At 42.7% G+C, this 22,258-nt stretch overlaps 1 protein-coding gene across 6 annotated transcripts in view; it reads right to left on the reverse strand.

The window, feature by feature from the left end:
• The window catches only part of GRAP2 (GRB2 related adaptor protein 2), a 71,415-nt gene that overhangs the window by 44,973 nt on the left and 4,184 nt on the right, over positions 1–22,258 (reverse strand). For 3 of the 6 annotated variants that reach the window (XM_077948409.1, XM_077948408.1, XM_015150334.3), the window contains exon 1: positions 628–873. The gene's annotated coding sequence lies outside the window, so the exon portion shown is untranslated. 6 annotated transcript variants of the gene reach the window in all.

Here is a 22,258-nt window from a genome sequence, read left to right on the forward strand (position 1 = left end):
TCAGACAATAGGAACGCCACCAGATGTGACTTAAACATGCCTCCCTTTCAGCTGTTGAAATGTGAGCAATTCCTCCCATCGCTAGCCCACTGCAAGGGACTGTTTTTTTCAGGGTCTTTCAATCCCAGGGCTGATTCATATCACAGGGATTCCCATCAAAGCTCCACAAATCAACAATGAAATAAACCCAATGCCGGACCAACTTGTACACGCCGGTGGGCCGAGAGGGTGAGGGGTCCAGTCGGGGCACTGTGCCTCACCATCACTTTCCATTACAGAGAAGGTAAGTGGGGACAGCATGGCCGGCAGGGGCAGAATTAAACGTGATCCGTGACATCTGCTTTTTCTTCTCTTTTCAGATTTCACAGAAGTGAGCATGAAAAAAAAGAGAAGAAGAGGGGAGGAAAACTAAGGAAAGACAAGTTCCTCTCTGGGAGAAGCAATTCTAGTCCTGAATTCTCTACTGTGCATTCCACCTCAGAAAGCCGGTGACCGCATCCGCTGAGCACAGGGCGACAAACCGGGCTGGATTCGGGCTGGAGCCAGGCAGTGGGTGGCGGCTTCTGCCTCAGTCGTTCTGCAGTCTCCCTTCCCCATTCCAATCACGGTAAATATATTTATACTCACTTGATTATGTCAGCCAGACAATACTCCCCTAATTGGCAGTGATCAGGATTCCAGAATTGTTTGGGCGAACCTGCTGTCTCTCTATCAGGCAAAGCGATAAGGGGCCGCTAATGCAGTCCCCATTAACAATTTCCAGTGGAAAAAAACCAATCCCCCGACTCGTGCATGGCAATGAATTTTCCAAACAGCTCCTGAGAACCAGCGATTGAGGAACTCAGACTTAACATGAACCGGTCCAGCACAGAAAGGTTTTATGACTCTTCCCCACCCCTGGCTTGAGCATGTAGAAAAAACCATAGCCACTTCCTTATGCTCAAGGTTCCTTTGTTCTTTTGCTTTTTTGCTCTTTTCCTTTTTTTTTTTTTTCTTTTCTTGGGCTTACGGAGCTAACTGTCATTTTTGGTTCTTGGTTCTTTGTAAATTTCGGGACATCTGGCACACAGTTTATTTCATTTGCTAGCTCTGGTATTTGTAGATACGCACACTCTCTGCTGCGTGTGCATGTTAATACTTCACATGTATAATTTATGCATGCATAATTTGGAGCTTGAAAGGATAGGTTTATTTTGATGTTTAAGTGTAACTACACAGCGCCAATTCGATTATAAGTAATTACTCAATAAATATTTATCAAATGAATGAATATACCAAGAAGACAAATATGCAACTGTCATTCATTTATTTATCAGACATTTCAATACCTAGCGTGTACCAGGCACTGTGCTAGACGCTGAGTATTCAATGATGCGTACCCACACTTTCTTTCCTCAGGGAGCTCACAGTTGAAGGATAGGAGGCAGACACATAAATAGACAATTGTAAGACATCATGGAGACACAGTGACTGAGCCCTATGCAGGGTAGCATGGAGCTCCAAGGAGGAAGCTTGGTCCACCTAAGGGAGGGGCTGAGGCCATGGAGAGTCTCCTGGAGGTGATGAGGCCTAAGACGGGAGGTAAAGGCTTCAGAAAATGAGGACAACACAACCAATGGCAGGATGCAAGAAATAATAGGGTGTTGTGGGGGAAGCAGCAAGGCAGGGAATTGGTAGAGATGAAGTCAGGGACTCAGGGAGGTACCAGATCTGGGGGCTTGGTGTAGAGTAAGGGAGAGCAGCTTCAACTATCTCAATTAGGGCAAGAAAACATAAACAACTCCTTCATTCGTCCAAAATGCTTCTGGATTGCACCAGAATTGGTACACGCACACCTCAAAGCAGAATTTGAACTGGCCTCAGAAGCACTGCTGGAGCACAGGAAGATCTGAGGCCACATGCTGAATCTGTCACTGGGGAGATGAGCAAGATTTAGCTTCTTTCTAAGTTGAAGAGGAGGACTTGGAGGGCTCCAAGATTCCTCCCAGCTTTTACATCTATGCCACATGGATTCTTTGAGGTTTGTGTACAGGCCACACTTGGGCCTATTCCAAGTCCAAACTGGGGTGCTAAAGGAATGAGGCTGGTTCCAAGCAGCACACAGGATCACAATATCATTGTCTTACAGTGCAGAGCCAGGTAGGCACATTGAGGCACAATTTCATATGAATCCCTGAGAAGTATTCACAGGAATGTAATGTATGATGGAGACATCCCACTGTCCCCAGCCTGGGTTAGGGTCTCATGATCTCAAGTCTGAAACACATCCAATTAATTTGGAGCACCAATCTCTGATAGATTTAGTTTCTCAAAAGCACTGTTCAGCTCACATCATTTCTACTCAAAACCTCTTAATAATTCCACCTTGCTTGTAGAGTCAAGTCCGAAGTCCTTAGAGTGGCATAGCATTCAAAGTCATCCCAATCTATCCCCACCCTGCCTGCTGTAACCCCCACCTGAGCTTTGGTTCACAAATGTTCCCACCCCTCTGCCTTTACTCACTCCAGCTCCTGACTTCAGGTCCAGCTCAAACTCAAGTCCATCTCCTTTAGGATTACTGTCTTGTTACTCTTGCCCTCTTCCGAACCAGTGGAGAGCTTACTAACTATGTAGTTCATTGGTGACTATTAACTTCACTTTGTGGTTTGAGTTTTACTTCAGCTACCTTGTAAGCCCCAGAGGATGGGAACCGAGCCCCACTCCTCTTTGCAGTTTATAGACTTAGCACATTGTTCTACTCACAGTAAATATTTGCCAATGAAAGGGTATCCTACAGTGTCACTTTTTTTTTTTTTTTTTTTTTTTTTTTTGAGACGGAGTCTCGTTCTGTTGCCCAGGCTAGAGTGTAGTGGTGTAATTTTGGCTCACTGCAACCTCCACTTCCTGGGTTCAAGTGATTCTCCTGCCTCAGCCTCCCGAGTAGGTAGGATTGCAGGCGCCCAACACCACGCCCGACTAATTTTTTGTATTTTTAGTAGAGATGGGGTTTCACCATGTTGGCCAGGGTGGTCTCGAACTCTTGACCTCAGTTGATCCTCCCACTTCAGCCTCCCAAAGTGCTGGGATTACAGGCGTGAGCCACTGCGCCCAACCATACATTTGTCACTTCTGTGAGGCTACTGCATAAAACCCATGGAAAGTACGATGGTGGTGATTACTGTCACAGTGCTACTGCCCAAAGTTCTTCTTCCCTCTTAAGACTAGGAAAAAAAGCGAATCTTGGAGAGAAAGGTTTGGTGTGACTACTTGGGAGTAATGAGAATGTGAAACATTTCTCCCGTGATTTATAAACAGTATTTTACATGCATTTCTTGGGAGCTTAAAGTTCATCCAGGAATGAGTATTTTGTAGATCTAAGGAGCATATGTGCAATCCACCAGGAGGAATAATCACTGCGCTAAATTTAAAGGAAGAGTGATTGAACACTCCAGCCTGAAAGTAGAGATGGTTTAACATCACATGGCTGGAGAAGAACAGGAGTGACTTGCTTAATTTCTGGCCCGCTACGTTCAGTTTTTATGGTACATGTGCCAGCGAGCAGCACGTGGGATTTTTCATAAAAGAGGAACTGGCATTAAATCAATAAGGAAAATCACCATTTCCCTACTGATCAAATGGCATTTAAGGAAGCTGAGTCCTGCCAATATGTACAACCATGCAGAATTTGTAACCGGGCAGTGAAAACCACCATCTAAGCTGGCAGTTGTGATTTTCCCAGAAGCAGGGCTGCAGGGAGAAAAATAGCTTTTAAACTTCAGTTCCATTTTTGCAAATTGGATCTTTGTGTAAAAACTGTTTTAAGTCCAGGTTTGTTTGTTGTTTTCCTTTTCTTTCCTCATTAGTAAAGGAAATGACTGTTTCTTTTTACCCACATGGAAATTCAATCATTTACTCGGTAAGTATTTAGCACCTATTGGGAGTCAAACTTAGTTTTAGGGGCTGGGAATGGAGATGAGGACAAAAGAGAGAAAATCCCTGGCTTCACAAAGCTTACCTTCTAGTGGGGAGGCAGGGGAGACAATTAATAATCTTGAACCGTAGATACATACTATGTTAGGCATAGATAACGGAAATAATGCTAGCATCTCATATTTGAAAACACAATTGCCAGAATATGAAAAATGAAAACTCCTGCATGAATACTATCTTAGCTCATGTATGTCCCATATACTAAGAAGTATTTTAAAAAGAATAGCTAGTAAGAAATACACATACTGCTCTTTGCACATGAAGTTGGCCTTCTCTACTGACCTTCAGCAGAACGGGTGTCTCTGAGGTGCATTTCTGAGAGGTGGATTTGTGCCAGCCTATATGAGTTTCATTCTGGCACTATCTGGCACCATTGCCCTCACGGTTATCCACGCCAGAAATCTGGAAATTTCTTCTGGACTCCTCCGTGTCTTTTCCTCCCCTTTCTCAAATCTGGCATTTTCCACTAATGGGTCTCTAAACACTATCTTTTAAATATACCTGAATTTTTTTTTTTTTTTAATGGAATCTCGCTCTGTCGCCCAGGCTGGAGTGCAGTGGTGCAATCTCGGCTCACTGCAACCTCTGCTTCCTGGGGTTCAGGCAATTCTCCTGCCTCAGCCTCCTGAGTAGCTGGGACTACAGGCGCACACCGCCATGCCCGGCTAATTTTTTGTATTTTAGTAGAGACGGGGTTTCACCGTGTTGCCCAGCTGGTTGCGAACTCCTGAGCTCAGGTAATCTGCCTGCCTCGGCCTCCCAAAGTGCGGGGATTACAGGCGTGAGCCACTGCACCTGGCCTAAATATACCTGAATTTGATTTCCATCTTTCCATCAGCCCTCCTTTGTGTGGGTTTTATAGTCTTTCCTCACAACCCCGGCATCCTACTTCTCCTTCCTGACTCTAAGCTCAAATACCTCCACTCTCCCATCTTCATTGCTTCCAGAGTGATTTGTGCAAAACAGATCAGACTGTGCCATGTCTCTTCTTGCACCCTTCTCTGGTTCTGCATGCCCGCACGATAAAGCTCAGGTTTCCTAGCCTGGCCTTGGCTGACCTGGGTAGCTTTATGACTCTGCTCCCTTCCTTGACCCTGGGCCTCAGTCACGGCAGGCCCATGTAAGGTTACCTAAATTTACAATGTGCAAATCATCCCTGGGTGCTTCTTCTTTGACTATACTCCTTTTTGTACTCCTCAATTCTTGCCATCCTTTAATATGGTGCAAATGTCACCTTCTCTGTAAAGCTGTTCCCTGAGCTTAATCCTCCCTCCCTTCTGCCCCAAGGGTACCCTGGCCTCACCTGCTCATTTCAAGTATGGCACCCAATGGAAAGGCATTTGTAATGATTTGTTTGCTTCTGTGTCTTCTCTCCCAAGCCACAAGCTCTTTCAACTGAGAAATATCTTCTTTGTGATCTTACAGCACAGCCCAGCCTCTGGCATACAGCAGTCACTTAGTAAATGTTGAATGAATGAATGACCTATGGTCTCTTCTGGTTTGGCTTGTCCTAAACTATGCATCTGAGAATTAGATGGTTCTGGCAATATGATGGAGAGAAACCAACTGACAATATGATGGAACTCAACTTTGCTCTTAGGAATAATGAGTTTTGGGGAGGCTTAGGCTGGAGGATTGCTTGAGCCCAGGAGTTTGAGCCTGCAATGAGTTATAATTGTGCCACTGCACTCTAGCCTGGACAAAAGAGTGAGACCCTGTCTTGCCAAAATAACTAACTAAATAATAAAAATAGACACAATGGGTTTTAAACATTTGAGCTAATGAACCAAAGATGGTAAGGAATTTCAGTAACAAATTTTCCTAGACAATATATCTGTGTGTACTACATCTGGAGACGGTTCAAATAAATGATTAAAACATGTAAAACAGAACCATTAAGTAATCTAGATCATTTACTGCAAAAGAGAAACTTGAAGAGACTTAATAATGGTTTTTAATAAAAGATTATACTCCAAGGATGGCTAAACATCCTCCTTCTCCACAAACACAAAAGAAGAAGAAATGAGATGAAAGCGCTTCAAAGATTAAAGTCAAAAACAAAAAGGAATTGAATGGTTTCCTGCCAGGCAGTGTGAACTCATCTCAAGTCACTATTACAGATAACTCACATTCAGAATCAGGCACAGCTCTAAATGTTTGCTACGTATTATGTCATCTAATCGATCCAATTTTCATAATGAACCCATGCAAGTTTGTTTTAATTTTATTATTCCCATTTTACAGGTGAGGAAATAAAGGCTCAAGGTTGTTAAGTAGCTTACCCAGGTCACACAGCTGAGAAACCATAGAGCTGAAATTCAAAGCCAGGCTGGCTGGCTTGTGAGGTTTTGGTCCTACTTCTAAGCTTCCTGCTTTGCTAGAGGCTGACACAGATGTCAGACCTCTGTCTGGGGATGAAGACCTAAAGCTAAGCTCAAGAAAGCTCGAGAAGTTCAAGTGGCTAGCTTAAATTTAAACAAGAAAATCCCTGAATACACAAATGATTCTTCATTGCCAGGGCAACCAGCTCTCTTGGGGTCATTACATCATTTTGTGTGTGTGTGTGTGTGCGCGCGCGCACGCGTGTGTAGAAAAATTAAATACCCGTTTTTTGTATCCTTTATTCTGGTGAGTTGGCCTACCAGGTCTTGTCCTGCTAATGAGACAGTAAGTCGTTTTGATTTTTTTTTTGGCTGTCAGGGCATGCACGGTTTCAGCATCCACGTGTGTGTGTGTATTTATAAGACCTGACAGGAATCGAGCCATATTTAGATATTATGACTTTACCTCCAGAGGGACAGAACTTACTCTAGGGGTTGAAGAGTCAGCATCTCCTTCCCTGTTATTTTTTCCAAGGCAAGCTTGTTTAGCCTGACTCCGGGCACACGCAGTGGGGTCACAGTCAGCACAGAACGGGGGCAGCACGTTCTGCAATTCAAATGCAACTCAAATGTCTGCACCAAAGAAAGTCAACACTCATCTGATGAGTAGCAGAGAGGGGGCTCCAACACTGAGCTGTGCCCCGGCTGCAGGAGGCCTGGAGGCTGGTTCAGGAGAACTAGGCAGCCCAGCAGGAGCCCTGTGAGAAGGGTGGGAATGAGTCACCAGACTTTTCAGGTTGACTGAGGTGACATCTGTTGATTTTCTTTGAATTTAGATGTGTTATCAGTTCACACATTGGGCATAACGGGAAGATGAGTGAACATTTTCTTGATAGTGCCTGACCTTTAGCAGGGTTGTGATAAGATGTGGGGTAAGATATGACTCTGCAAGAATATGCTGGACAGTGTGTGTCCCCTAGTGTGTACCAAAGGAGCGGTGGCAGATGGACCCTCTTGGGAGAAAACAGTGTGACAGGCCCACTTTCTGTTCTCTGACAGACACAGTTGGCCTGGGTGGATATTTACTATCTTAGGGCATGGGGAGGAACTGCTAATTTGTCACACATTGTATTCATGGTCTGGGAAAAGCCCTTGCTTTTTTGACATTGGGTCCTCCACTATAACCAGACAGATTTTGAAAGCTGTGGTTAAGAGTTTGGGTTTTAGGAGTTCATATAATCTCTCTGGCCTCAGTTTCCTCATGCTTAAGATGGAAACAACAATGGTACTTACCCCCTTAGATAGGAATAAATAGACTAATACATGTCAGGTACTTAAAACAATACATATCTAGCATTAAACTTGTATTTACATGAATGCATGCATCCTTATTTATACAACTTCATATCTATGGGAGGACTTACTCCAATGTTTGCTCAAAATAGATGCTTGGTAAATATTTGTTAAATATTGAAGGAGATAGAAGAATGGATTTAGTGGGGTACCTGTATGGCTATCTGTTCTGACTTCTCAGTAACCTGTAATTCAAGGATAGACAGGTAAAACTGGATGTTAGATTTAATCTCTATTGAACAATATTTCAAAAAAGGGGAGTTTTCTGCAATCATACATCTCTGAAGAATAGATGGAAATGGAGATAATGAGTTTGCATAAAGACTGTGAAAGAAATGGCATGAAGAATTGACTTGGTGAATGTCACATGTGAAGGACAGGCAGCAAGGACGATGACTAAATAAAATAAAAAACAGGGTCTAATATAATTAGAAACCTTAAAACTGCAAAACATATGTTATTTGTGAATCTACAAAAATAAATACATATAAAAAACAGGAGTCAAATCTCTGACCTGTATTGACCTTCTCTTGGTTGTTGTAATAATGATAGCTTAGAAATAGAAGTAAAATGAAAAGTAGAGTGTTTAGGAGCTGGTACAGTATGACAAGAGTACCTTAATATTAGATTAAATTCTATAAAATTACCACTTTTGGGGTAAAAAATAGGGTCAGATATTGTCAGTATCTTCTATTTATTTTTATTTTTTATTTTTAGAGACAGGATCACGCTCTGTTGCCCAGGCTGGAGTGCAGTGGTGCAACCCTGGCTCACTGTAGTCTCAAACTCCTGGCCTCAAGTGATTATTCTGGCCACCCAAAGTGCTGGGATTACAGGCATGAGTCACGGCAGCCAGCCCTCAGATACTGTTAATTTCATATGATTTGATCTAGTATATTTCAGCTAATTGTAGCTAAATCAAAATACTTATAGTGTCTTGCCTTTATTGCCTTTTAACTATAAAAATAAATTGGCCAATTTTATGTGTCTTAGCCTCCTTTACCTCTCAGACTTTGTGCATAGTAGGTACTAAACAAATGTTTTGTTAATTGAGTGGTGTTTTTGGTTATCTTCTCTCAAAAGTCAGGACAAAAATTTGCCACACTACCTAATGCTGAGACTGCCCTTAAAATATATTTACCAAAGTGTTCGCTTCACTTCAGTTTTCATGATTTAAATAAATCCTTTTTGTTCCTTGTTTGGGCAGCACTGGGAAGCTAATTAATACATTATTAATATATTGTAGAGGCAAACAAGACTCTGCTTGCTCACACAGCTATGACAAGAATAAATTCAGGTCAGAAATATTTTTGCAATTAAGGGAAAATGTTATTATAATGAGAAGTTATTTTTTAAACAATAAGACACAACTCAGTGTCCAAACATGGTAGAGACTTACAAATGAGGTGAATGGCAGAGTCAAGCAAGCCCTCTCCCGATGGTTCCAATCATTTAGGGCCTAATATGGACATCTAAAGTGCCCTGAAATGAACTTGAAATGATAACCTTTTGTGATCCCAGGAATGAAGAACATTACTATTCGTATGCGATTTCATAACAGTTGGGATTGGTGCCAAACTTAGGAGCCAGTACTGAAATAACTGAGCAGGAGGCATGAAATGGTTTTCAATTCAGAAAATAAAGAGCTTCTTCCCCAGTAGAAGAGATGGGGGAATGTTCAGGGAGGAGTGTGAATAACCCATGAGTTATAGTACCTCTTTGGGCCTCAGTTTTTCCATATTTTGTTAACTACCTCCTAGAGAATATTCATTCTCTGTAACATCTGTTGTTGCAAGGATAAATCAGATAATGCCTAAAAATGCTATGCATTTCTTGAGGGGGGAAAAGGCTAGAGCCAGAAAATGTATTATTTTGGTTTTGGTTGACCCAGAGATGTGACAGCAGCCACATTACATAAGAAGAGTTCTAAGAAAATAGAGTTGCTTTCATTTTTTAAACAGAAGAACTACAATCTCCTCTCTGCTTGGATCCTTATACAAATCAAATATGTGAGCAAGAAAGGGCCTACGAAATCACCAATTTTAACTTTCCCCCAATGCCATGAATTTTTCTTAGAGATATTTTGAGCATGAAGCATGCACAATCCTGCTCAATTTTTGCCATCTAATGAGATCCCAGCCCCAGGTGCTGTGCTTCTACAATAATGTCTCGATGCTAATTACATTTTAGAATGGTTAGGGCAAGAATAGTTCCAAACATACTTGAAGTAATAACTAGTCGTATATCCAGAAGGTCAACAGTTCAATCAAAGACAGAAAAAAAATTAGCATATCTTAAGAAAGAGTTCAAGTGGTTTTGTGCAAGAGCTCTCATTTAAGTTTGCAAGTGCACTTAAAATACTGATAGAGCTAGGTAATTCTATATTTGCCTTTTTAACTCAGTGAAAGCTCCCAATTTCAGGGTGCAGTGTCTGAGAACAAGAAGCATCTGGCAGGTGAAGGGGAGAGGCGTGTTGTTAGAGAAACTGGCTGGAGTTTCAGGTTAGGGGTCTGTGCCAGGACTGCGCTGCATGGAGTTGTAGAGACGGGGGCTTTGGGCTGCTGAGGAAGGAAAAGAAATGATGCTAGAGAGCTTTGCACTGGGCCAGGGCTCTGCGCCAATCCTCTGTTACAGTAACAACACAGCGCTAATCCACGAGCACAGTAAATCCCTCAAATAATTGTGTATCAAATCACTATCAACAAAATTACACTCTGCTGTCATCAATGCAGTTTCCATAAAAATGTCTGATCTTTTCCCCAACTTCTCAGTTTTAAAAATGATTTATAACGAATACCAAACAGAAGCAACTGGAAACTCCACCCATTGCTTGCTATTCTACATGACTGAAGTTAACTTTAGTTTAGAAGTGCATCACATTTTAATTAAAAAAAAAAATAACAATTGAGTACCTATTATGTACTTGGTAATAGTTACATGGCTAATAGTGTTAAAGATGATTCCTAAAAAAAAATCATCTGCCAAAACCATCAAATAAATCATTTCTGCTCCACCAAAGGTAAAGTATTAAAATAATAAAACAGCTCAAGGATTTTTTTTTATGTGCTAAAAAGTGGTACGTTTTGTTCTGCAAGAGCCCCACACTCTGCACAAGAAGTTCCCTTCAGTAAGGGTGCAATGTACCCTGGCATTGTGTGAAACACAGTCTAAGAACTCGTGATTTCATGGGGGACCAACTAAGCTGGGAACCTAAGAATGACTTTTATACTTCAAACTATAGGAAAACCTTTAGGGAAAAAAATCAAGTTATAACAAAACTTATTAAACTCACTAACTTTTAAATAGGATGGTATCTTCTTACATTCAATTTAAAATAGAAAACATTTTAGGTCGGGCGCGGTGGCTCACACCTGTAATCCCAGCACTTTGGGAGGCCGAGGCGGGCGGATCACGAGGTCAGGAGATGGAGACCATCCTGGCTAACACGGTGAAACCCTGTCTCTACTAAAAATACAAAAAATTAGCCAGGCGTGGTGGTGGGCACCTGTAGTCCCAGCTACTCGGGAGGCTGAGGCAGGAGAATGGCGTGAACCTGGGAGGGGGAGCTTGCAGTGAGCTGAGATTGCACCACTGCACTCCAGCCTGGGTGACAGAGTGAGACTCTGTCTCAAAAAAAAAAAAAAAAAGAAAACATTTTAAATGTACAGAAAAGTACAGAGAATAATAATAATCATCTCATTACTGAGGGTTTTTACCAGTCTGTTTAACAGATCCTGTATCATTTCAGAGGGGTCCTACAGTTGCTTAGGCAGGAATTTTTCCAAATTGGAGACCAACCTCTGGGGACACAGTCTTTCTGCAGGATGTTTTGGGTCCATGGAATTCTCTCCTTGATCCTCTGCCATCCTAATTGAGCTGTTCCTTCCATTCACTTCCATTCACGGAGGTGATGAAGAGCTGCTGGGGGAGGTGGCTGCGGCAGATGCCAGGACCACCGCTGCCTTCAGCAGGTCACAGTCAATCCAGGAAGATCAATGCCCACATAAATAATTCTAACATAAGACTGAGTGCGGGAGGGAAAGAGATTCACTTCATCTGGGGCAGAGCTGGGAAAGGAGGGTGGGTTGGGGTTAGCCCTTGGGGTCGGCTAGGATTTGGGAAGGTGGCGATGAGAGGGATGGGGGAGCTTAATCAAGAGGGAAGGACTTAGGTCCAGAATGGTGAGCAGGCAGTCCTCAGAACAGAGTGTACGCTCTCAGCTAAATGGGTGTGCTTTGGCTGGAAAAAATGTTAAGAGGCCCCTAGCTTACTGATGGAAGCGTCCATGCCCCTCCCCATCTTCTAATTTTCTTTTCCAATGATGCTACTGAGCCTTGAACTTTTACATATCATGCAGCTGCTTTTTAAACCCTAAGGTCATATAATACAGTAATAATTTACTTTTGGAGAGCATGTTACAGTTTACAAATTGCTTTTTGATACATATTATTACATTTGATCCATGTAACAGCCCTGTGACACCCCAGGCTCATCTCCACAAGTTCTTTCCTTTCAAAGTAACTTCTGCTTATAGAAACTGCCAGCTATAGAATCAGAAAAAAAAGTTTCCAATAGCAGTCTTATTGCGTTAGAAGCAGAGGCTGGAATAAAGTCAGCAATTTGGGAGAGACAAAGGAGAGGGCATCAGCATAGACAGAGATTGACAGTCCCGAGGGGATGACACGATTGTGGTTTTGGAAACGCAGAGTGATGCAGCAGAGAGAGAAGAAAGAGTGTGCTGCAGACAAGGTACAGGGTGGTGGGTCGCTCCAGGGCGGTGTGCTGGCAGGGAGCCAGTGTGGGGTCAATGCCTGCTCAACCACAAGTGGGACTAGGTGTTTACCTTGAGCAGTGCCCTGTGAAACTCAACTCAAAAATACAAAAGGGTGGCTTTCAGAACATGCGGATAGAATAAAATGATTTTTTTTTTCTTTTGAGACGGAGTCTCACTTTGTCACCCAGGCTGGAATGTAGTGGCATGATCTCGGCTCACTGCAGACTTCACCTCCCGGGTTCAAGCGATTCTCCTGCCTCGGCCTCCTGAGTAGCTGGGATTACAGGCACCCACCACCACACCCAGCTAATTTTTGCATTTTTAGTAGAGATTGGGTTTCACCATGTTGGCCAGGCTGGTCTTGAACTCCAGACTTCAAGTGATCCACCTGTCTCGGCCTCCCAGAGTGCTGGGATTACAGGTGTGAGCCACCATGCCTGGCCTAAAATGATTCTTTTTATAAGGTTGGGGAGGCAAAAGACCGTTTCAAGATCTGGGAAGGTAGAAATGCTCATTTCATTTGACGTACGTACGTTCTGTCACATCCCACAACACCTCATCTATTGTAACTTTGATAAACTGTTTTTCAGATCGAGTACGAAAGTGGTGCACTTTTGCGACTGCTTTATAGAACCAAAAACAACCAGGACACCATTTTCTGGTTGCAATCTACTTGGAATAAATCTCATTGATGTTGGATGCATCAACATATCCACTTAGCCTGCTGTCAATCAGTTTACTTTTCTACTTAGAGACACGATGTGAAATAAGATTAATCTAGTTACAGCAAAGTGAGTGAATTCAGTTGAGTAAATCCCTTCCATGGAAAAGAACTTTGTTTTGCAGCTCATTTGAAATGAAATCCACAGGACAGTATGATGCCTTCTCTGGAACTGAACAAATGCATTTATCCTAGTTTTATTTGGAGCTAAATTCACATTAGAGCTATCCCATTTGATGGTGTACTCTATTGTTCTTAGGTGAGGGTCACAGTGAAAGCGTTTGCTGAACAACCAAAATATTTCGGTGGAATTTAGCCTGAGGACTAGTGCTCCAACTAGACCATAAGTGCAGAAAAGATTGACAACTCCTTGGAGAGAGAGGAGAGAGACTAATAAAAAACCAACAAAACTGTGTATATTCTTTTATATTCCTCCTTCTTTGTGTTCCATGGCAAAAGGGCAGTCTGCACATAGCTTCCATTTAACAAATACATACTTGGTGGTAACTATCTCAAGCAGGCAAGGCTTGGAGCAGGTCCAGAGGATAATGAGGGGATTAAAAGGTCGGGGAGAGACTCTCAGGGCAACACGCTAATGGAATTGAGATGCTTTAGCCTGGAAAAGGGGTGGCTGTGCTTGGCAGTTGCAGAGGACAGTTTATCATTACCTAACGTTAGAAATCACATTGTGTGCAGGGTGGGATGAAAGACACTCACTTTACATCCCAGGAAGAGGGGTTTAGGATTAGAAATGGGGAAGAAGTTTTGACTTCGATGGATTATAAGGCATCCACCAGTCCTTAAGAAATCTTCCTCTGAAAATGTTAAAGTTGAAGAGCAGATAATCTTTCTGAAATGATTTAGGTGCACCCTGCAGTAGGGGAATGACCCCAGAGGACCTCTCGAGTTCTATTCCATTTCTTATCCCGTGATTTTTCAGTGGCCACTGTCAGGACCTGGCTTACTTCTGGTCTACCTTTCTCCATAGCTGGGAGCCCTTGACCCCTTCCTGCAAGTCAACCGTGCTGTAGACTCAGCACTAAGCCTCTTCTCCGTTGGGAGGGATTTAAGAAGCTCACTCTAGCTGAACACTTGGCTGACTTGGCATGGGGTCATGCTTGCTGCTGGCCTGGCTCTGAGGCATCCCAGTTCTAGCAAGCAGGATTCTGCCTTGTTCCTGAGTCTTCATCTTACTGGATTTACCTGAAATCTGCCTGTGTACTCCTATGCTAATAATTGAAATTCTTTCTTGTTTTCCATGTCTAACATGATTTTGAGATCATACCTGGTATCCACTCTAGAACTGAAGCCTTCTCTCTCTCTCTCTCTCTCTATTTCTCCCACACCTCCTCCCACCCCTCCCAGAGCTCATACCTGGTGTTCAGTCTCTGAACATTAGCCCTGTCCTCTTTTTTTTTTTGAGATGGAGTCTCACTCTGTCGCCCAGGTTGGAGTGCAGTGGTGCAATCTCTGCTCACTGCAACCTCCAGTTCCCAGGTATAAGCGATTCTCCCACCTCAGTCACCTGAGTAGCTGGGATTGCAGGCGCCCGCCACCATGCCTAGCAAATTTTTGTATTTTTAGTAGAGACAGGGTTTCACCACATTGGCCAGGCTGGTTTCAAACTCCTGACCTCAGATGATCCACCTGCCTTGGACTCCCAACGTGCTGGGATTACAGGTGTGAGCCACTGTGCCCAGCCTTTTAGCCCTGTCCTCTAAAGCTGACTGCCTTTGTGCACGGAGTACCACTTGGCAGTGGTCCTAGATGTCTCCTTTCATCTGTGGCTGGATTTTCCATTCCCTGCCCCTCATAACCCCACCACTGTCACTCCGGCCACTGCCGGTCTATTTGTTCTTTGCCTGGTCATATAGTGACATGCCACATGACTCTATTTTCCTATAGTGTTCTATGGTTTATGGTTGCACATCTGAGTCTTTATAAATCATACACTGGTGTTTTCCAACCTTGTCACTATTGACATTTGGGGCCAGTTAAGTCCTTGTTGTGGGGGCCATCCTGTGCACTGTAGGATTCTGAATAGCATCACTGGCTTCTACCCACCAGTAGGTCCTCTCCCCGCAAATTGTGACAAAAAATGTTTCCTGGCATTACCAAATGTCCCTGATGGGGGTGGGGGAGAACCCCTGCTCCACAAGAACCCAGAAAGGCAAGAGTACTTTTTTTTTTGGAGACAAGGTCTCACTCTGTCACCCAGGCTGGATGGAGTACAGTATCTCAGTCATATCTCATTACAACTTCAAAATCCTGGGCTCAAGTGATCCTCCTGCCTCAGCCTCCTATACCTAGGACTCCAGGCATGCATAACCATACCTGGCTAATTTTTAATTTTTTGTAGAGATGGGATCTTGCTACATTGCCCAGGCTGGCCTCAAACTCCTGAGCTCAAGCAATCCTCCCACTGTGGCCTCCCAAAGTGTTGGGATTACAGGCGTGAGCCACCATGCCTGGTCGACAAGAGTATTTTAAAGCCAGTTAACTAGCTGAATGTATAAACAGAACATTTGAATCTGGTAACATTTTAACTAAGGTCTCTAACCTTTTAATAAACACCAAATGGAAGTTTGTAAGGTTTGTATCACAATACAAGGTCTACAGTGGGTAAAATGGGGGTGAAAATCCCTTTACTCTAGATCTGTTCTTCTCAGATTTTATTGTGCATAAGAATCACCAGGGGAATTTTTTCATACTTAAGATTCTGATTCAATAGGTTTGAGGCAGGGCCTGAGATCCTCACTTCTAACAGCCTCCCTGGCGGTGCCGGCTGCTGCTGGTTCTAGGATCACACTCTGCTACAAGTGCCCAGGCCCTGGATTAAAAATCACGTGAAAGGTCAGGGAGGGGCTATTGGAAAATTAATAATTATAGGGTCACAAGAGCAACATCACAATACTTATTAGAACAGCAGGCTAGAAAAATTTGGATGTTCCCTGCACCTTTCTATAAGGAACAAAAAAAAACTGCTCTCAGGGATGTGTTTTGAAATATGACATTTCTATTAGCTTGAAATTATAAATATTATACAAGTTACTTGTGAGCTCTCTGCGCTGGCAGGGATGAAAGCCTACGAACTTCTAAGCTAGCTTGGTAAGTCTTTTAGAGGTTTCCAAAAGTCTGACGGAAACCTAAACTCAAGATCTTTGTAGTCCCGTATTACAAACGGAAGAGGGTAGGGTTGAGGATGGGGCTGGAGGAGGGGATGGAGGGAACAGAGTCACTGTAAACGAGTCTTGCAGATATACTTTATGGCACTTGCTCACATTACAAATAAGGTGTAAAATGATACTGACCATCACATGATGTTACTACAACCAAAAATCAGATAATCCAGCATATTTTTAAAACGTCTGCAAAAATGAGGTCATTAACTTTCATGTGTAGTGATTAGGATAATCGAGTCTTCCGAAAGCTGCTGAGAGCCTAAAATAAACTTTTTCTCCCCTCGTCTAATGCTGCCTCTGAGTGACATTTCCTTAGGGTTTTGCAGACATCGAACTCATTGTTGCATATCCTCACTGCAGGGAGGAAATGGTCATTCACACTTATTCCTATTTTACTTAGGAAGATTGAGGCCCACTAGTTTGTCTAAGGATGCAGATTCGTCCAGGTTTGCAGAGAATTTATGGATAGGAAGGAGACAATGAAGTTCTGGCCCTTTAGAAGCCAGAGATCCATCATGAGATTAGCTGCACCAGCAGGTAAGTACTCACCTGCAGGGAGGGGAAGCTAATAGTCTAGCTCTGAAAGATTTGGAGAAGTTGTTATCAAAATGATCAAGTGGAATAGAAATAAATGACTTCTCATACTCTGTCCTAGGGATTTTTTTTTTCTTAAATCAACAGTGTAAGTACAGAATAAGAAAGATCTGGCTGGGCACGGTGGTTTATGCCTGTAATCCCAGCACTTTGGGAGGCCCAGGCAGGCGGATCACAAGTTCAGGAGTTTGAGACCAGCCTGACCAACATGGTGAAACCCCGTCTCTACTAAAAATACAAAAATTAGTTGGGCCTGGTGGTGCTCACCTGTAGTCCCAGCTACTCAGGAGGCTGAGGCAGGAGAATCACTTGAATCCAGGAGGCGGAGGTTGTAGTGAGCCGAGATCATGCCACTGCACTCCAGCTTGGGTGACAGAGCGAGACTCCGTCTCAAAAAAAAAAAAAAAAAAAAAAAGACAGAAAGAAAAGAAAGAAAAAAGGATCTGGCTTAGTAGTAGTGCACGGGAACTCATGGGTTTTAGTTGACCAGAATTTCAGTATGAGTCAGCAGTGTGACATGGATGCCAAAAGGGCTCATGCAATGATGGGCCATATTAATAGAAGTATAGGCTACAGATCAAGAGAGGCAACTACCCCATGGTGTTCTGCATCCTCAGATCACTCCTGGAGAGCATAGCTCCATTCTGAGCCCCCTGACTTAGGAGAGGCCCTACACTAGAGTCCAATCAGAGGCGAGTGCTTAAAATAATGGCAGCATGCAAAACTGCCTCATAGGAGGAGTGGTTACAAGAACTAAGGATATTTATGCTTGAAAAAGAAGACTTTGAGGGACATGATTGGAAGCAGGAGAAGAGCAGGCTATTTGGGAAAAGATCTTGAGGTAGTTGCCAGTGGCAGAAGTTTAGTTTCTGGATTCCCCACGGAAACTTCACAAGGCCCTTCTAACTCTTTGTTGTTTGCAAAATAAACAGATCTTCAGCAAAGAAGACCCTGTTTCCCTTATGATTTCCTTGAAGTATAAAGCTTTGTGGATGCATTGATGCCTGCTTGCTAAACCATCTCTCTCAGCCTACAGATGCACCTCCTTCAAGAAGTCCTTTCTAAAAATCTCCATCTTGAGCCGTTTTTTAATCTCCTCATCAGGAGTTTTGCATTGTGGTAGCATTTTTTTGTTCGTTTGTCTGTCCTAGTTTCCCAAATACACTGTTCATTCCTTAGGGGAAAGGACCCAATTATATACTTTTTTGCTTTTATTTCCCTAAATGTTCTCAGTACATCTGCATACCTGTGAGCTAGGGACTGAGGGAATTTCTACAGACGGTAGCCAAAAGATAAAGTAATCAGACAGGTAATTTTTACAGCATCTACAAGACGGAGCATTACCGCATGCTCTCTTGATGATAATAACACCTAATTGACCCTTCACTTTATGAAATAATACGAGCTGACAAAGTAGGCTGTATTGTAAATCTCCCCTACATCTTACATTTAAAAATGGAAGTTGTGGAACAAAGCTGGAGAAAAACAAAGTCTGTTCTCTAAAAGCTCCATCTTTTTTGTTCCAGGTATTGGGAATTTCTTTTCAGCTGGGGGATTCCTTGACTTCACACTTTCTTCTTCTTTGATTATTTGGATACTTACAGGGTACCAAGTGTCAACTCATAACATCTTACAGTACCTGGTTTATAAAACGAATTAGTAGTCTTTTATTTAAAAATATTGATCTAGGAAATAAAAATTCCACAAAATGAGTTTGTTTACATAAGAAAGCATCATGTTCTGCATTGTACACAGGAGACACTGTTGGGGGTAGCAACCCATGAATCTTCGAAAGTCTCTTGTATAGTGGGTTAAAAATGGCATAATTTCATTCGAGGACAGAGGAGTCGGTGAGGCACAGTGAGTCATCTGTGAGGCTGAGCAGAGAACACAGAATACAGGAGCCAAGCTCATGCTCTGTCACTCTCATCACCAGTCAGTATAACCTCCCACAGTCCAATGACCTGACACGGGACGGAGCAGATGATACTCTCCGTAAGAAGTTGATCTAACTCCACTTGCCAGCCTGAAGTACACTTAGAAAATTTGAAGCACAGAAAGACTAAGACACAGGACCCCAATTTCCTATCAACACCTGTTAATCACAAATATTAGCCCTTAGCTTGGATGACTCCAAAGGCCAAGAGAGAGTGGTGATGTCCTCCCCTAGTCTCAGGACTTCTGCACTCACAGCTGCAGGCCCTCTTGTGAGTCTCCGACTTCCAAGAACAATTCTGGGACACTAAAGGATATAACTGTTCGTAATAAAAAATCAAGGAGAAGGTTTTGTGCCTTTTGAAAGGTATAACCTCTTTAGAAGGATAAGGGTCTATCAGCCCAAAATAAGTCCATCAGCATTATTTACTTCCATATGACTCCCTGAACTACCCAAGAGGGATAATAAAATCTCATGGGATGTCTGCCCGATGCAGAGCACAGGGTTAGAGTATAATTGCTGCGGACAGTCAGCCCTGCAGCAAGTGAGGCACCCAGCAGCATGACACCCAAGCAGCCCACAGAGGTACTATTGAGATGTTTGTAGTTTCTGACGGGACTTGGACATTGCAAGGGAATCCGTTAAGAATTAGATGCCAGCTCTTATGCTGGGTGAAGGGTCTTGCCATCTATGGCAGAAAAGATCATTTCCCTCTGTTCTCAGACCCAGTGGGATTAGGCAGTTTTCCGCAGAAAATCAAAGGGCTTCAGAGAACACACAGTCTAACCTCTCACTTGACTGAGGAAGAAACTGAAGCTCAGGGAAGTTAGGTGACTTGTTTAAGATCACGTGGGTAGCTTCTGGCAGAGCCAGAATTCAGCTTTCCAGAAGCCCAGCAAGGGCTCCTGCATCTCCAGAATCCTGTGTTTGGACCAGTGTTGTGGAAGGGGCCCAGGCTACAGTGTGACAGGCTTGGTGCTAAGTCCCCGCAGACATTAGCAAATTACCTTGAGCAAGTCCCGGAAACTCTCCAAGCCTTGCTTTTCCCACTCTGCAGAATCAGAGGTAAAATCTGTGGTCTATCTACCTCAAAGATCACAGCCAGATCAAACAAGATAATGATAACTCTTTTTATTTACTTATTTATCTTTTGAGACAGGATCTCGCTCTGTTGCCTAGGCTGGAGTGTAGTGGTGTGAACATGGCTTACTGCAGCCTTGACCTGTTGGGCTCAAGGGATACTCTTGCCTCAGCCTCTGGAGTAGCTTGGACTACAGGTGCGGGCCACCGGGCCTGGCTATTTTTTAAAAGAATATCTTGTAGAGATGGGGCCTCACCATGTTGCCCAGGCTGGTCTCAATCTCCTGGGCTCAAGCAATTCTCCCACCTTGTCCTCCCAAAGTCACCGAGCCTGCACGGCAACTCTTTTTAAAGCTCCATCAGGATCAGTGTACAATAACTCTAGAGAAAGAAAATTTTTCCTATTGAGGATATATGGATGGACACCAGGTGATTTATGAACATATGTGCTATGGATATCAGCATATTTATGGTCAATTTAAAGTACTGATATAAGGTATTAGATTTAGACAATTTTCTTAGTTGTCTCAATGTATGGTTGAGATTATCCTGCTAGTCTTACCGATTTAATGATCTATATTTTCAAACAAATCTGTTTAGGGGAGGAGAGCCTTTTCAGCTATCAGACTTTACATTTTGTTTTATAAAGGGTTAAACTCTGTGACCTATAAAATGATGAACAGAAATTTCAAATTACAAGGCTTTCCACCCCACTTTGTACCTCCCTTGTAATATTTCCTAGTTATTTAGAAAGAGTTTCTTTAAAATCATATTTAACAAGAGAACTATCTACTTATTATTTACTGAGTTCCTACTGAGTTCCCAGCAGTTTGTTTCTAATATTTTCCCATAAAGCACTAGATAAAAGACACAAATCATGAACCATTTGTAGGCCGACACATTAAGCCGGTGGTTCTCGAAGGCTGGGGAGTATGGAGAAAAACAAATGGAAAAGTATTATTCATGACCAATTGATCAATTAGGCTGCTTTTCATTAAAAAACATAAAAAGGCAGAACCAATTTGGCAATGACTGTGTTAGAAATGCAAAAAAAGAACCATTATTAATGCTGGATTTTTTTCTTCGTATTTATTTTTAGTTCTCTTTAGAAAAGTACACTGGAGAGCTTTCCGTAATGGCCACTGAAGGAGTGGATAAGATTCTACCCCCCGCGGTGGAACCCTTTTGTAATGCTAATTTAGGAGCATGGACCAATACCTCGTTTATACAGCTTTTTCTCAATACAGTTTCAGAAGCCACAGGCTGACTTATGGAATATCTGAGTGTATGAGATAACCAACCAGGGAAGTTACCTACTAACAAGAGTCATCCATCGTCTCCTAAGGAAATCCACTGTGGCCTTTAATAAATCTGACAATGGCTTATACTCTTGTGCTTTCATGATAAAATCTTATACAGTACAGGAATGTGAAAAATGAGAGGAATTTTTTCCCTCCTAATTATATCAAAATATCATCTTCCACCCCGAGGCTCTGAGGTCCCAGGTCTCATAACTCCCCTCTTGTATTGCTCCTTTCAGGGTTATTTTCCCCCCTATTACTTCATAGGTCTCCTACTCTTTGCAGTTCCAAGTATTTCATGTTGAAGGTTTCTTGTACAGAGCCTTAAGCTATGTAAATGTAATAAGAGTACTTATCTGTGTTTAGTAGAATGCTGTTCTTATTCAGATGAATGAAACCTTAAATGTGTTTGGGTGGCAACCTCCTGGATTTTCAATAACTTCAAGTTTGGGTGTGTGTGAGGGCTACTTCCAATCAGCTCCACTTGTACCACTCCTCACTGCATGTGCCCGTCATCAGAGAGAGTGCTCAGGAACCAGACAGCCTGGGTTCAAATCCCCGCTCCAGCAGGTACTAGTTAAGTGACCTTGTGCAACGTACTAGACCTCTCTGTACCTCAGTTTCCTCATTGTTGAAAAAGGGTAATATTAGCACTTTCTTCACTGCACCATTAGGAGAAGTAGATGAGTTAGTACCTACAAAGTATTAGAACAATGCTTGGCAAATAACAGTAAAAACAGGCACTGTTTTAGGAACTTTACATGTATAAATCATTTACTCTTCAGAACAATCTCACAAGATAGGCACCATTATTAATCCCATTCTATAGCTTAAGAAACTGAAGCACAAAAAGAATAACTTGTCCCAGTTCACTCGCTTAGTAAGTGAAAGACTGGGCTCACCCCGAGGCTGTCTTGGCTCCACAGCAAGCACTCAATAAACGTTATCTACTATTATTATTATTACCTGAACTTAGGCACTCAATAAATATTTCCAGTTGCTCTTGCTGCTGATCATGAAGAATTTG

Source organism: Macaca mulatta, chromosome 10 (genome assembly GCF_049350105.2).
Source record: "Macaca mulatta isolate MMU2019108-1 chromosome 10, T2T-MMU8v2.0, whole genome shotgun sequence".
In the NCBI taxonomy this organism is placed as follows: domain Eukaryota; kingdom Metazoa; phylum Chordata; class Mammalia; order Primates; family Cercopithecidae; genus Macaca; species Macaca mulatta.